The sequence below is a fragment of the Trichechus manatus genome, unplaced genomic scaffold, assembly GCF_000243295.1.
Source record: "Trichechus manatus latirostris isolate Lorelei unplaced genomic scaffold, TriManLat1.0 scaffold00100, whole genome shotgun sequence".
NCBI lineage: Eukaryota > Metazoa > Chordata > Mammalia > Sirenia > Trichechidae > Trichechus > Trichechus manatus.
Window position 1 is genome coordinate 3,910,395 of NW_004444036.1, and position 17,248 is coordinate 3,927,642.

General features: G+C 39.6%; 1 protein-coding gene across 1 annotated transcript in view; it reads right to left on the minus strand.

Annotated features, from left to right (window-relative positions):
• Positions 1-10,364, minus strand: part of BCLAF3 (BCLAF1 and THRAP3 family member 3) — a 97,841-nt gene extending 87,477 nt beyond the window's left edge. The window contains exon 1 of the mRNA XM_023737271.1: positions 10,346-10,364. The gene's annotated coding sequence lies outside the window, so the exon portion shown is untranslated. The remainder of the gene's footprint in view (positions 1-10,345) is intronic.
• Between the last annotated feature and the right edge of the window lie 6,884 nt (positions 10,365-17,248).

Sequence of the window (17,248 nt, forward strand, 5' to 3'; positions counted from 1 at the left end):
CAACATTAGAAAAACAATCAATGTAATCCATCACATAAATAAAACAAAAGACAACAACCACATGATCTTATCAATCGATGCAGAAAAGGCATTCAACAAAGTCCAACATCCATTCATGATAAAAACTCTCAACAAAACAGGAAGAGAAGGGAAATTCCTCCATATAATTAAGGGCATTTATACAAGGCCAACAGCCAACATCATCTTAAATGGAGAGACTTTGAAAGCATTCCCCTTGAGAACGGGAACCAGACAAGGATGCTTTTTATTACCACTCTTATTCAACACTGTGCTGGAGGTTCTAGCCAGAGCAATTAGGCTAGAAAGGGAAATAAAGGGCACCCAAATTGGTAGAGAAGAAGACAAAGTATCTCTATTTGCAGATGATATGATCTTATACATAGAAAACCCCAAAGAATCCGTAAGAAAACTACTGGAACTAATAGAAGATTTCAGCAAAGTTTCACAATACAAGATAAACATACAAAAATCAGTTGGATTCCTTACACCAAAAAAAAAGAACCTCGAAGAGGAAATCACCAAATCAATACCATTTACACTAGCCCCCAAGAAGATAAAATACTTAGAAATAAATCTAACCAAAGATGTAAAAAATCTATAAAATGAAAACTACAAGACACTACTGCAAGAAACCAAAAAAGACCTGCATAAGTGGAAAAACATACCTTGCTTATGGATAGGTAGACTCAACATTGTGAAAACGTCAGTTCTACCCAAAGCGATCTACAGATACAATGCAATACCGATCCAAATTCCACTGGCATTTTTTAATGAGATGGAGAAACAAATCACCAACTTCATATGGAAAGGGAAGAGGTCCCAAATAAGTAAAGCATTACTCAAGAAGAACAAACCGTGAGGCCTCACACTACCTGATTTTAGAACCTATTAGACAGCCACGGTAGTCAAAACAGCCTGGTACTGGTACAACAATGTATACATAGACCAATGGAACAGAGTTGAGAATCCAGACATAAATTCATCCACCTATGAGCAACTGATATTTTACAAAGGCCCAAAGTCCATTAATTGGGGAAAAGATAGTCTCTTCAACAATGGTGCTAGCATAACTGGATATCCATCTGCAAAAAACTGAAACAAGACCCATAACTCACACCATGCACAAAAACTAACTCCAAATGGATCAAAGAGTTAGATATAAAATCTAAAACAATACAGATTATGGAAAAAAAATAGGATCAATGCTAGGAAACCTAATACATGGCATAAACACAATACGAACCATAAGTAACAATGCACAAGCACCAGAAGAGAGACCAGATAAATGGGAGCTCCTGAAAATCAAACACTTATGCTCATCAAAAGACTTCACCAAGAGTCAAGAGACAACCTACAGACTGGGAAAAATTTTTGGCTATGACAAATCCGATCAGCGACTAATCTCTAAAATCTACAAGACACTGCAAAACCTCAACAACAAAAAGACAAATAACCCAATTAAAAAATGGACAAAGGATATGAACAGGCAATTCGCCAAAGAAGATATTCAGGCGGCTAACAGACACATGAAGAAATGCTCAGGATCATTAGCCATTAGGGAAATGCAGATCAAAACTACAATGAGATATCATCTCACCCTAACAAGGCTAGCATTAATCCAAAAAACACAAAATAATAAATGCTGGAGCGGTTTGGAGAGACTAGAACACTTATACACTGTTGGTGGGAAGGTAAAATGGTACAACCACTTTGGAAATCGATTTGGCACTTCCTTAAAAAGCTAGAAATAGAAGTAGCATACGACACAGCTATCCCGCTCCTTGGAATATATATTCTAGAGAAATTAGACCCGTCACACGAATAGATATATGCACACCCATGTTCGCTGCAGCACTGTTCACAAGAGTAAAAAGATGGAAACAACCTAGGTGCCCATCAACAGACAAATGGATAAACAAATTATGGTATATCTGCACAATGGAATACTATGCAACGATAAAGAACAACGATGAAGCCGTGAAACATTACATGGAGGAAGCTGGAGGTCATTATGCTGAATTTAGTCAGTCACAGAAAGACAAATATTATATAAGACCACTATTATAAGAACTCAAGAAAAGGTTTAAACACAGAAGAAAACATTCTTTGATAGTTAGGAGGGTGGGGAGGGAGGGGAAGGATTATTTACTAACTAGATAGCAGATAAGAATTATCTTAGGTGAAGGAAAGGACAGCACTCACTACAGGGGAAGTTAGCAGAACTGGACTAAACCAAAAGCTAAGAAGTTTCCTGAATACAACCAAACACTTGGAGGGACAGAGTAGCAGGGGTAGGGGTCTGAGGACCATGCTCTCAGGGGACATCTAGGTCAACTGGCATAACAAAGCTCATTAAGAAAATGTTCTACATCACAGTTTGGTGAGTGGTGACTGGAGTCCACCATCTAAGATGCATCAATTGGTCCCAACCACCTGGAGTAATGAAGAATGAAGAACATCAAAGATACAAGGAAAGTAATAGCCCAAGAGACAGAAAGGGCCACATAAATCACAGACTTCATCAGCCTGAGGCCAGAAGAACTAGATGGTGCCCAGCTACCACCAATGACTACCCTGACAGGGAACACAACAGAGAGTCCCTGATGGAGCAGGACAAAGGTGGGGTGCAGAACACAAATTCTAGTAAAAAGACCAGACTTAATGGTCTGACCGAGACTGAAGAAACCCCGGAAGGCGTAGACCCTGGATTCTCTATCAGCCCAGAACGAAAACAATTTCCAAGGCCAACTCTTTAGAGAGGGATTGGACTGGACTGTGGGACATAAAGTGATACTCATGAGGAGTGTGCCTCTTATCTCAAGTAGATACAAGAGACTAAACGGGCAGCTTCTGTCCGGAGGTGAGATGGGAAGGCAGAGAGGGTTAGGAGCTGGTTAAATGGACATGGGGAGTCAGGGGTGGAAAGGAAGAGCGTGCTGTCACTGCATGGTAAGAGCAATTAGAGTCACATAGCAATGTATTCATAAATTTTTATACAGGAAAAAAGAAAAAAAAATCAAAAAGTAAGAACAGAAATAGATCAAAACAAAAAAAAAGGGAAAATGGGGGGGAAAGTTAACTGAACTCAGGAAAAAAAAACAGAAGATCAAATTATGTCAAAAATAGAGAATAAATTACAAGATGCCCAAGGAAAAACAGACTCAAATGAAAACTTAATTAAGGGACATCAAAGAAAGGCCGGAAAACAACAATCAAGACAATGAAAATGATGTTAAAAAGAGAAAGAGAAGAGTAAAAAGAGTCAGAGAGATAGTAGTGGAAACAGAAGACAGACAATGAAGGAATAATATTTGTATTACTACAGTTCCTAGAGAAGAAAAACTAAACAATAGAACTGAACTAATATTTGAAACTACTAATTCAAGAAAACCTTCCAGAAGTAGAAAATACCTGAATCTACACAATGAAGGGCTCACGAGGTACCTGGGAAAATTAACTCAGAACAATCAACTCTGAGATGTTGCCTACTAAAAACTATTTGATTTCAAAGGTAAAGATAAAATCTTTAAGATGATCAGGTAAAAAGAATAACATACAAATCCAAAAGAATTAGACCAGCATCAGATTTTTCAAAACCAACATACAAAGCAAAGCAGTAAATTGAGCAGCATAAGAAAAAAACAAAAAACTCAAAGAAAGTAAGCGTGAACTAAAGAATTTATGCCAGCCAAACTGCGTTCCTCAAATATCAAGGTGATAAAAAAGATTTTGAACATACAAGAATTTAAGAAATTCTGCAGTCACTAACCGTTCCTGAGCAACCTATTAGAGGATGAACTTCATCCAACCAAATGATTACTGGGAAAACTTTAGCAACAGAACTGACGGCGAACATTTTAAAATATGTAAATGTACATATAAGACTAAAAGATGGGGATGAGGGTTCAAGACTAATGTAAAATTGTTGCACACTGTGACAAAGTAGAAATACTGCAACTAAAAAAATGGAAGAAAACAGAGTAAGATAGAATAATAGAAAAAGTTCACTGTTGTGTAGGCAATAAACCTGTTCCTGCTGGGGTGATCCTGATTCACAGTGACCCTATAGAAACAGAGTAGAACTACCCCATAAGGTTTCCAAGGCTGTAATCTTCAGGGAAGCAGACTGCCACATCTTTCTCCTGAGGAGCAGCTAGGTGGATTTAAAGGATGTTGGGGGGAAAACACATCCTGATAAACCAGTATTAAAAGATTAAATAAGTCAACAAAAGGTGCTGGGACAAATGGATGCCCACATGCTAAATAATAAAGCTGAACTCCTACCTCACGTCACATATAAAAATTAACTCAAAAAATGGATGAAAAACCTAAATGTAAGAGTTAAAACTATAAAACTCTTAGAAGAAAACACAGGGATAAATCTTTGTGACCCTGGATTTGGCAATGGTTTCTTAAGATATGACACCAAAACCGCAAGCAATGAAAGAAAAAATTCATAAATTGGGCATCATCAAAATTAAAAATGTTTGTGCTACAAAGGACACCATAAAGAAAGTGAAAAGACAGCCCACAGAATAGAAGAAAATCTTTGCAAATCATACATCTGATAAGGGAGTAGTATCCAAAATATATAAATAACTCTTACCACTCAACAATAAAAAAACAAATAAACCAATTTAAACATCAGCAAAGGACATGAATAAATATTTCTCATAAGAAGATATGCCAATCGCCACTAAGCACATAAAAGATGCTCAAACATCAATAGCCATCAGGGAAATAGCAAATCAAAACCACAAGATACTACTTCACACCCACTAGGATGACAATAATAAAAAAAAAAGACAAGAACAAGTGTTTGTGAGGATCTTGAGAAAATGGAACCCTCATACACTGCTGGTAGGAATCTAAAATGGTACAACCATTTTGGAAAACAGTCTAGCAATTCTTCAAATGGTTAAACATAAAAGCTATCATATGACCCAGAAGTTCCATTCCTAGGCATATACCCAACAGAAATGAAAACATATGTCTACACAAAAACTTGTACATGAATGTTCATAGAAGCATTATTCATAATAGCCAAAAAGTAAAAACAACCCAAACGCATATCAACCGAAGAATGGATAAACAAAATGTGGTATATCCATACCAAAAACCCAAACCAAACCCACTGTCGTCGAAGTGATTCCGACTCACAGCAACCCTATAGGACAGGGTAGAACTGCCCCATACGTTTTCCAAGGCTGTAAAACTTTATGGAAGTAGACTGCCACATCTTTCTCCCACAGAGTGGCTGGTGGGTTCAAACAGCTGACCTTTCAGTTAGCAGCTGAGCACTTAACCACTGCGCCACCAGGGATCCTTTATATCTATACAATGGACTATTACTCAGCCATAAAAAGGAATGAAGTACTACTACATGCTGCAACATGGATGAACCTTGAAAACATTATGCCAAGTGAAAAAAAGTCAGAATAGGCAAATCATAGAAACACAAAGTAGATTGGTAGTTGCCTGGCCTGGAAGGGCTGGGGGAAAAATGGGGAGTGACAGCTAAAGGGTATGGGGTTTCTTTTGGGGATGATAAAAATGTTCTAAAATAGTCTGTAATGATGGTTGTACAACTGTGTGAATATACTAAAAACCACTGACTTGTACACTTTAAATGGGTAAATTGTATGGTATGTGAATTATGTATCAAAAAAGCTGTTACCAAAAAAAAAAAAATAAAGATCAACTGACAGATTCCATAATAAATGTGAACTCAGCATTTACAAATACAAAGAGTAAGAAAGAATTCCCCAGGAAAGCCTTTGCAACAAAGCTGCCATACTCCTAGCACGGAACTGCACCAGGTTAGAGCCCATAGAATAAAAGACTGATCAGCAGATGGGAGAGAAGGGGAAGCCATATCTGAGTAGACCAGAGAGTGGATGATTCTCTTGGCCATAGGGGATGGGTGTCATCACCAGTTCTTCAGTAAGGAGCTGAAAGCAAATAGCAGAAACCTGCTGTTGCCTATCATTACCCTACTTTGATTACACAAATAAAATAAATAAAATGTATTTCTCTCTCTCACACACACAAAGGTTAAATGAGAAAACGGGAGAAAGGGCATTAAAAAAAGGTGTAAGTACAAAGGTAACCACTAGAACAAAAATACAATCCTTCCTAAATACATGCCCCCAATTTTTTAAATAAAAGAGGAAAACTACACAACCCATAGAGAAAGAAACAGCAAATATAACAAAATATACATTCAGAAAGATTACAAATAAAAGAATGGACAAAGTATACCAGGCAAAAGGGATAAAAAAGAGCAGGAGTCGCAATTCCGGTATCAGTGAAATTCAAAGCCCCAAAGCATTAACTGTGACAAAGTACACTTTTTAACGCTGAAAGTCACACTCCACAATGAAGACAAGATATAACACATATGAATATACATATGTATATGAATATAACACAGCAACCACCATGATGAAACAAAAATTACAACAGATGTAAGGAGACATAGATAGAAACACTAATAATAGGAGACTTTAATACACTTCTTAGGACAAGACAAATAAAGTAGTTCAAAAAATAAGGAGATAGATGATCAAAACAACATAATCAAGAAGGTAGATCTTATGGATATTTATCAAACTCTACACCTTGATACTAGAGAATACACATTCTTCTCAAGTGACCACACCACATTTACCAAAAATGATCATATATTAGTACACAAATAAAACATCAGTAACTTCCTTCAAGTAGAAATATTACAAACAACACTCTCTGATCATAATGCAATGAAACTAGAATTTATTAACAAAAATAAAAAGCAGAAATGCCCTGCCCTTTCACCTAGATATTTAAAAACCTCTTATTAAACAACTCCTGGGTATTCTATAACTGAAATTACAGATTTTTAAAGAAATAGTGACAATGAAAATACTACATTATCAGATTCTATGGGATGCATTCAAAGCAGTGGTAAGAAGAAAATCCATTACATTAAAAATATTTATCAATAAAAATGAAAGAATAAAAATAAATTCCAAGTTCAAAAAACTAAAAAATAGCAAAGCAAACCAAAAGAAAGCATACGAAAGGAAATAATAAAAAGCAGAAACTAATGAAGAGAATACAAAAATAGATCTGATTAATAATTTAAAATTTTGCTATTTTTGGAAAAATAGATAAATCACTACATAATTTGATCAAGAAAAACAGGGAGAAAGCACAAATATACAACATAAAAAAATGACAAGGGGGAAATAACCACTGAAATAGAAGAAAACTTTAAACTCATAAGTGATTACTTTGTAGGGCTGTACACAAATAAATTTGAAAACCCATATGAAAAGGATAATTTCCTAGAGAAATACAAATTACCAATACTGATCTCATTTGTTAGGAAACTTAAACAGACCAATTTCCATAAAAGAAATAGAATATTAAGGAAATACTACAATATGATATTATATATTTATATTAAAAACATTTAAATATTATAATATTACAAGTAACATAATATATGTAAGGAAATATCCCATGAAAAAGCATCAGGCTCAGATGGTTTCAGAAGGGAATTCTACCAAACCTTCAAACACCAGATAGCCTCAATGCTCTATAAATTATTCCAAAGATAGAGTATAGCACGAGAAGGATCAGCCTGCAGGAACACCACCAACCATCTAGGAAGATTACAAACACCACTCTCTGAGAAGGAACAGTCTGTGAAGGAGGAGGGAACCCTGGAGTGCAGAATCTCAGAAACCAAAGAAGGATGTTTCAAGAAGGGAACTCAGCAAATGCTGCACAGAGGTCAAATAAAAGAAAGAAAAATTGTTAATGCATGGCTCAAGGACTGAGTGGAGGGTCAGAAAACTAAGAAAGCCAATTACAGAGTAGAAGACTCCTTCAATAATCTGGCTGGGAAGGGAAGGACAAAAACAGGGTATCGGCTGGAGGAGGGTGATACGAGGTCTAGGGAGGAGGTTTTGAAATGGGAGTGACTTGAGTAGGTTTATTGTTGATACGGAGGGATATATAGTAGAATGAGAGTCATAGTAGAGATGAGTCTAGGTCCAAATAGTTCAGTGTTTCCTCTGATTCCTTAATATTAATTCCAAATAAAGTAGTCAATTTTCCTCAATATTTCACTCTTATATATTACCTTCTTCATTGGTCCAAACTGAATTTTTATTAACGGTCACATCTAATGTTAACTCAGCAAGACTACTATATGCCAATGATTGCTATGGGCTAGAAATACAAGGTTGGAAAAACCTAGTTTCTTTCCTGGAGAACCTGTCTTCTGTGGATAAGACTGATCACATGAATGCCAGTACTTCCTGGTCACTAAGTGTTTCACAAATATTATCTCATTTAATCGTCATAACAAGCCTTGAAGGAAGCTGGAATTACCTTCACCTCATAGGTGAAGAAACCAAGCCTCAGAAAGGTTAACCCATTTGCCTCAAGTGAAGGACCTAAAACTAGAATCCAGGTTCTCTGACTTCCAATACTAAGTTCTCAGACTTGTAAGTCCTACCTTCAGAAAGATGACCCTGTGGAGAATGCCTGGTCATTTGCTCAAATGCTCAGTTGGCAGAAGTGGACTTTAGCATACTTGACAATAGTTGACATCTTGCATCACGTCTAAATTTGGAAGGCAGCTTTTATGCCCTCTAGTTGCCTGGGCAGTCCATACCCTGTAGGTCACAAAGACTAGGTTTTATTTATCATGAGACCAAGGGTTGTGTTTTATTTCATTTTCTATCTGTCCCTCTCAGGCCCTAACAATGCCTCTAAATATTTGTGCCGATTCATTCATTTATCCAATTTCATAACTCGGTATCATTTTGAATATAATCCAGAGCAGCACTATAAAACTTTAAAGAGTGAAAGTGTGCGAGGGCATAATGTACCACAGAATAACTTTTTGAATTCAGAAATGTACTTTAAAGATTTATGAATCTCAAGATGCTTCTGTGCTCTGAAATTTTTACAAGATGGAAATAGCAATAAAACAAAGTATGTTTAAATCTACTTTTCATAAACATTTCATTTGACCTTAAACACCATCCCACAAGAAAGGTAAAACAAATGTACAATAATCTCTAATTCACTTAGAAAAGTAACTTGTTCAAGGTAATCAGATATACTGAATTCAAGGAAGTTCTACTTCAAATCTCCTGTTCATTATGCCTTTGCCTCACTAAATAAATTTCATAGTCTTGACTAAACAGGTAAAGGCAAAATAAGAGAAGCTGAATTGCTATCAACAAATAAGAAAATAGATGAGAACTAGAGTAGGATACCTGTACTTGGTTGGAAAGAAACGCATAAATGACCAAGAGTGCTTCTATAGAAAATCTGTAAATCTTGCTTTTTGCTTGGGGGTGGGGGAGAAGATACTCACAGATTGTTGGTGGGAGTGCAAAATGGCACATCCTTTTCAAAGGGAAATCGAGCGATTCACATTAAACACACACACACACACACACAAACCTTTATGTGCATACTCTGCCCAGCAATTTCATCATCTAGGAATGTATATTAAGTAATCGTGGAAATGCACAGGCTTTATCTACATTTATCCATGTGTTTAAGCTGAGAAAATCTGGGACAATCTAATTAAATAAATTATTACAACCCTATAATGGTAGTCAGAAAAAAACTGGTTACAAAAAGAGAATCCATGTATTTATCTCTGCATAGAAAAAGATTAGAGATGTATACCCAGTATAACGATATCAACAATTATTTGGAGTGGTGAAACGGTATTTTCTTCATTGTATTTTGTAAGTAAATTTCTTACCTTTCCAAAAAGACATTTTAAAGGGTTTTTTTTTGGGGGGGGGGTTGAAACAGCGGGGCTTTCAAAAGAAAATTTTAGTAACCGCACCATTAAAATATCATTTAAAAATTACTTTACCATTAAGATTAAAATACCATTGAAAAATAAAGCACGCATTATGAATCGACACTAAAACCTTTTCTTTTTCAAATTCTAGCCTTTAATTCCTACCTGTTCACACTGAGAAAAAGGATATAAGATTGCCTGGCCAGAAGCTAAGGGACCACCTTGATGTCTACCTGTAGTTTTTAATTTATTCCAGAAAAGAAAAGCAATCACCTAAGACTTGGCAGCTCTAAAAGCACCTCATTAGGAAATATTTCGGGGATAAGCCTCCCTCCGACTCATCGACAGGACAATCCTGACAGTGACTGGCCCAGTTTCCTCATACACCCTAGAGAAGCCCAAGAGATGCGCCGATTTTCAGTAGATGTTTTTAAAAAGACAAGTTATACTTGGCAATGCAGGATTAAGAGCAGCTTTCACCACTTATATTCTCGACGTTACCAGAGGAACGTGCCGCTCGGCGGCAGGAGCGCCTCGGGAGAAGGACAAAGCGGGTGCTTCTCGGCTCGGGTCCCGCAGGCGACGCGTCAGGGGCCGCCTCAGGGATAAGGGCACCGTCCACGAACACCGCGCCGCACCCACCGCCCCGCCATGAAAGACACTCGGAGACGCTGGGGCCACAGCCTTTCCGACGACGAGGGAGGATCAGGGCCGCGGCTGCAGGTGCCCGGGTGGCCGAGTCTAAAGGAAGGGGCCGGCCAAGGGGCCTCAAGGGCGCATGGGAGCGATCCCCAGGGAGCCGGAGTCGAGCCGCCGCATCCTCCCCGCGACCCCACCCGCCACACAGAACCTCCCCTCCCGGACGGCGGGCACGCCCTCCTCGCGGACCCGGGCTTTCTCTCCCCGCCCGCCACCAGGGCCGCTTACCCGGCTGGGAAGTCCCGGCCAACTGCCGCCGCCGCTGCCGCTGCCGACCACGCCGACCACGCCGACGCCGGCCCGAGGGCCTCGCCCCTCACACTCACGCCGACGCTGCCTATCACAGAAGCCGCACCACGAATACCCCAACGACGCCGCGGGACTCGGAACTACTTCCTTCCGGAACCACCTCGCCCCGCCCCCGCCTTGGCCCCGCCCACCGATTGCGGCCTCGTGCTCAACCCATTCTCGCGCCGATCCCTAATCTCAATTCTCTCCGCGTGAGGGTGCCCCGCCCGCGCAGCTTCGGTCGGAGCGCCTGCGCCCCCTGTCGGGCGTTCCCACCTCGGCCACTCCGGCCTCAGCGGCTGGGCTCGGTAACGCCCGCCCGCCCCAAGAAGAGAACGCACTGGGCGACCCGAGACAGATCTCGTGGTCCAAGGGTTCTGGGAGTTGAGGATGGGGGTTTTGGAGGTCACCCCTACTCACGGACAAGAGCTTGCTGAGTGTCTCGTGGGCCGTTCAGTCTTGTGCAGATGAGAGCACAAATGTGGTGAATGCCAGATGGGAGTAGGCCTTTCAGTCCTTGAGGTCCCACTGCCTGGAACTCATGGTCCAGCTTTCCTGGCTTGGCCCTCAAAGCCCTTCCAGCCCGGTCACCTGAACCTGCACCTCTGTGGAGTCTCTCCCAGCCTACTCAATCCCTAACCACTCCCGTAACCTCTAACCATTCCCCACAGCCTCAAATTCAGCTTCTACCCCCCTCCCCAAAAGGAAGCCTCCCCTCTGGGCTTCCCCAAATAGGTTGATGGTACCAACATCTCTCCACTATCCAAATCAAAATATCGACTCATCTTTTATCTACTCTCTTGATTTCGCTTCTCCCACATCCCATTCAAAGAGCCCTGGTGGTGCAACAGTTAAGCTCTAGGCTGCTAACCAAAAGGGTGACGGGTTCGAACCCACCCAGCAGCTGGGGGCTGGGGGTGGGGAGAAAGACCTGGTGATCTGTTCCGTAAAGTTTACAGCCTAGAAAACCTTATGAGGCACTTCTACTCTGTCACATGGGGTCGCTATGAGTCGGAATCAATTTGACTGCACCCAACAACAACAACACACCCATTCACCCACCCCAAAGGTAGTATGTCTTCATTCTTAGAGCTTTCCCGCTTGACATTTTGATATTCTTTTTACCTTTTGCAAAATTTCCCTTTCAGAGTCCATACTACCTGGTAGTACCACATTTTATAAAAGCCCTGTCTACTTGGAATAGGATGCTAAATTAGCCTTGAAATTTTTCTTTTGGATTTTGCAGTCAATCATTTTCCGAAGTATGCTCTTCTTTCTTTTCCATGGTTGGTGTTTGTGTGCTTCATTTTTTTTTTCTTTTCACTCATCTCTTAACAAGGTGACCTTTGTCCAGATTTATTTTTGGTTAACAAACAGCACAAGTAGATGGCCTCTGCCCCTATTTGCTGTCTACTCGTGTGGACAGAGAGTTTGTTAAGTAGTTTGCACATGATCACAGAGCTCTTAGTGGGCGTATGAATAGCACATATGCATATATACACAGAACAAGCCTAAAATAAATGGAATATTAACTGCCTTTCCATTTATTTTCTTTTCCTTTGGTTTTCACGCAAAGACAAATCTGGAGTAGAATACCGAGTATACTTAATACAAGGAGTCAGTATTAGGATAAGTTAACTTATGCTACAATCTTCTTGTTAGTTGCCTTCAAGTCAGTTCCAACTCATGACGACTGTCATGGATTGAATTATGTCCCCCCAAAAATGTGTGTATCAATTTGGCTAGGCCATGATTCCCAGTATTGTGTGGTTGGCCTCCATTTTGTGATTGCAATTTTATGTTAAAGAGGATTAGGGTGGGATTGTAACACCACCCTTACTAAGGTCACATCCCTGATCCAATGTAAAGGGAGTTTCCTTGGGGTGTGGGCTGCACCATCTTTTATCTTACAAGAGATAAAAGGAAAGGGAAGCAAGTAGAGAGTTGGGGACCTCATACCACCAAGAAAGCAGTGCCAGGAGCAGAGCGCGTTCTTTGGACCTGAGGTTCATGCGCTGAGATGTTCCCAGAACAAGAGAAGACTGATCACAAGGATCTTCCTCCAGAGCCGACAGAGAAAACCTTCCCCTGGAGCTGACGCCCTGAATTTGGACTTGTAACGTACCAGATTGTGAGAGAATAAATTTCTCTTTGTTTAAGCTATCCGCTTGTGGTACTTCTGTTATAGAAGCACTAGATGACTAAGACAAACGACCTTATGTATAACAGAACAAAATGTTGCCTGATTCTGCACCATCTTCATGATTGTTGGTATGTTGAGTCCATTGATGCAGCTATTGTGTCAATCCTTCTCATTGACACAATAGCCTTGTTTTTGCTGACCCTCTACTAAACAGGATGTCCTTTTCTAGAAATTGGTCTTTCCTGATGACATGGCCAAAGTAAGTGAGTCGAAGTCTCTCTATCCTAGCTTCTAAGGAACATTCTGATTGTATTTATTCTAAGACTGATGTGTTCGTTCTTTTGGCAGTCCACAGTATATTCAATATTCTTTGCCAATACCATGGTTCAAACGCATCAATTTTTCTTAGTTTTTCACTATCCAACTTTCACATGCATATGAGTCGATTGAAAAGACATTGATTGTTGATCCAAGTAGAATGAAATCGTTGACTTCAATTTTTTCTCCATTTATTATGATGCTATTTATCAGTCCCGTTTTCTTTACATTCCAGGTGTAATCCATACTGACCTTCATCAGTAAGTGCTTCAAGTCATCTTCATTTTCAGCACGTAAGGAAGTATCACCTGCATATCGAAGGTTGTTAATGAGTCTTCCTCCAATCCTGATGCTGCATTCTTCTTCATATCATCCAGCTTCTTGGATAATTTGTTCAGCATACAGACTGAATAAGTAAGGTGAAAGGATACAACCCTTTTCCAATACTGAACCACACAGTATCCCCTTGTTCTGTTTGAATGATTGCCTATTGATCCATGTACAGGTTATGCATGAGCACAGTTAATGCTACAATACCCAAAACCAAGACCTGTTGCCGTCAGGTCAGTTTCGACTCATAGTGACCCTATAGGACAGCGTAGAACTGCCCGATAGGGTTTCCAAGGAGCGGCTAGTGGAATCAAACTGCAGACATTTTGGTTACCAGCCAAGCTCTTAACCACTGTACCACCAGGGCTCCAATGCTACAATAACAATCCCAAAATCTCAATGGCTTATTTGTTGTTGTTAGGTGCCATTGAGTCAGTTCCGACTCACACTAACCCTATGTACAACAGAACGAAACACCGCCCAGTCCTGCGTCATCCTCACAATCATTGTTATGTGTGAGCCCATTGTTGCAGCCACTGTGTTAATCCATCTCATTAAGGTCTTCCTGTTTTTCACTGACCCTCTTCTTTACCAAGCATGATGTCCTTCTCCAGGGACGGGTCCCTCCTGATAACATGTCCAAAGTACGTGAAACAAAGTCTCACCATCGTTGCTTCTAAGGAGCGTTCTGGCTGTACTTTTCCCAAGACAGATTTGTTTGTTCTTCTGGCAGTCCACGGTATATTCAATATTTTTCGCCAACACCATAATTCAAAGGCATCAATTTTTCTTGGGTCTTCCTTATTCATTGTCCAGTTTTTGCATGCATATGAGGTGACTGAAAATACCATAGCTTGGTTCAGGCGCACCACAGCCCTCAAAGTGACATCTTTGCTTTTCAACACTTTAAAGAGATCTTTTGCAGCAGATTTGCCCAATGCAATATGTCGTTTGATGTCTTAACTGCTGCTTCCATGGGCGTTGATTATGGATCCAACTAAAATGAAATCCTTGACAACTTCAATCTTTTCTCTGTTTATCATGATGTTGCTTATTGGTCCAGTTGTGAGGATTTTTGTTTTCTTTATGTTGAGGTGTAATCCATACTGAAGGCTGTAGTGTTTGATATTCATCAGTAAGTGCTTCAAGTCCTCTTTGCTTTCAGCAAGCAAAGTTGTGTCATCTGCATATCTCAGGTTGTTAATGAGTCTTCCTTCAATCCTGATGCCACGTTCTTCTTCATATAGTCCAGCTTCTCAGATTATAACAGTGGCTTATAACAAATGTTTATTTCTCACATACATTTCAAGTCCATCATGGGTAAGCTTTGGTTCTTCTTCTGTCTGGGACCCAGGCTGAAAGAATAGACCCTATCAGAAAGTGAAAATGAGCAATGGTGCAAACATGGGTTATATCTTAAAGCTTCTCCTTAAAGATACTGAACTGGAAACTCTGGGAGGAGGTACAGCAAACCATGTTTTAACAAGCCCTCCAGATGTTTTGGATGCACGTTTGAGTTTGAGAACCACTGCTCTATCATTTGTCTTCCCTGTTAACTGGTAGATGGACATAGAGGCTTGAGGAAATTTAAGTTAGTTTTTAAATCCTTGGACCAGAAAAAAAATGTAGAGTTTAAAAGAAAAGAGTGATTTAGGCTTTGATACAGAACTAGACAAGGTGCTCACTGTTGCCATTTTATTTGGAGAGAAACTGCTTCTGGAGAAACTTACCAGCCACCCTTCTGTATGTCTTTCTTTTTAAAATACTGATGTGAGAATAAGGAAATGATGAAGAAGTAGGACAAATAGCTTTCTCATGCCTTGAAAACACTGTTGTCCCAGATTTTCCATATACTTTTTATATAGATGGCTTGTACTGTGTTGGTTGTGCCTTTAGCATCTATATCACTGCTTATAAGCCCCAGGACTGACAGAGCCAGGTGAGGTATCTCCTCATATATTTGACTTGGTTGTGTTGCTGAATGCTGTTAATGAAATTTGATGTATAATGCTTAGCTGGCCCTCTTTCCTCCTCCTTCTCTTCCATCCCATGATATCTGGATTTTTTGTGGATGCTGACCTTTCTTTACTTTGCCTTTTTTAATGGCTTTGTCAACAGCAGAGTGCAGACAGAAATGATTTATATGACTTGGAAGAAAAGGTTTCTAGACAGCTTATGCTGCAGATTCCCTTTTGCTTGTTCTAGTCATTGCCTTTATGTTTGTTTCCCTACTGAAATGGAGGACAGATTCCTAAACAAAATTTGGTAGTGGCTACTAACCCTCTGGTCCCATAAATTATTTCTGAAGAACTCTTCCGTAATATATTATGTGTAGTGGTTTGGCCCTGGTTCTGAAAATTGTATAATATTTGTGGTTTAAAAACAAGGTGTCACAACTCAGCAGTTATTTCAAAAAAAATTTTTTTTTGATTGATGTGTATTACCTACATTAATGCAAGGCAAAAAGGAACGATGAGATTGGCTTTAAAACTTAATTTTATCACAAAATAATCCTTTAAGTTTTATTTCTCTCCTTAGTTAAATATTCAGTGTCCTCCTCTCACCCACCAGAAGCTGTTCCCCCAAATCCTTGTCAGATTCCATTTACACGTCACATCCCACCGTATGAAGGCTGTTTTCGTGTCCTGGCACAACCTGAAAACCAATTCAGAAGTCATTAAGCCCTCAAAAACTTCATTTGCTGGATACATTTTCTTTGTTCAAACCCATATTTATTAGGTAGCCCCCACAGTTTCTTTTTAACTTTTCATACCAATTTCTACTACTTCCCAACCACTTTGGCCCCTAAAGGACACATATCTCTTAGGGAAAGAGAACATAATGGACTATATGGTAGATCTGATAATAATACAATTAAAATATTGACCACCGCTCCCTTCCAGGCCTCCCACTAGAAAATTGAAAATTACATATGTGGCCCACGTTTTATTTCTAGTGGACAGCTCAATCATGGCATGGCAGAGACAATGAACTAGCCACCAAATTACTTGTGCCCTCCCTCCCATAGCATAGCAATATCTCTGCTAAGAAGCAAACCAGCCAGGCACTAAATTGCCCAGCAGCCTTTGCACTTATGTGGGGCTATGTGACTCATTCTTAGCAATGGATGTGAATGGAAGCAAAGTGTGTCCTTTAGGGGCCAAGGTGGTTGGGAAGCAGTATGTCTTCTCTACATTCTTTCCTTCTTATTGTTTGTGACCTTGAACAAGCGACTATACCTGAGTCTTGGGTCCCTCATAGTTATGTGACCACGGTATCAACAATGCCTACCTCAGAAAATTGTTTTTATTTTATTTTTTGCTTTTTTTAAATTGTACTTTAGGTGAAGGTTTACAGAACAAATAGTTTCCCATTAAACCGTTAGTATACATATTGTTGTATGACAATGGTTAACAACCCCACCACACATCAACTCTCTCCCTTCTAGAAAATTGTTTTTATTTTATTTTTTGCTTTTTTTAAATTGTACTTTAGATGAAGGTTTACAGAACAAATAGTTTCTCATTAAACCGTTAGTATACATATTGTTTTATGACATTGGTTAACAACCCTATCACATGTCAGCACTCTCCCTTCTTGACCTTGGGTTCCCTATTACCAGCTGT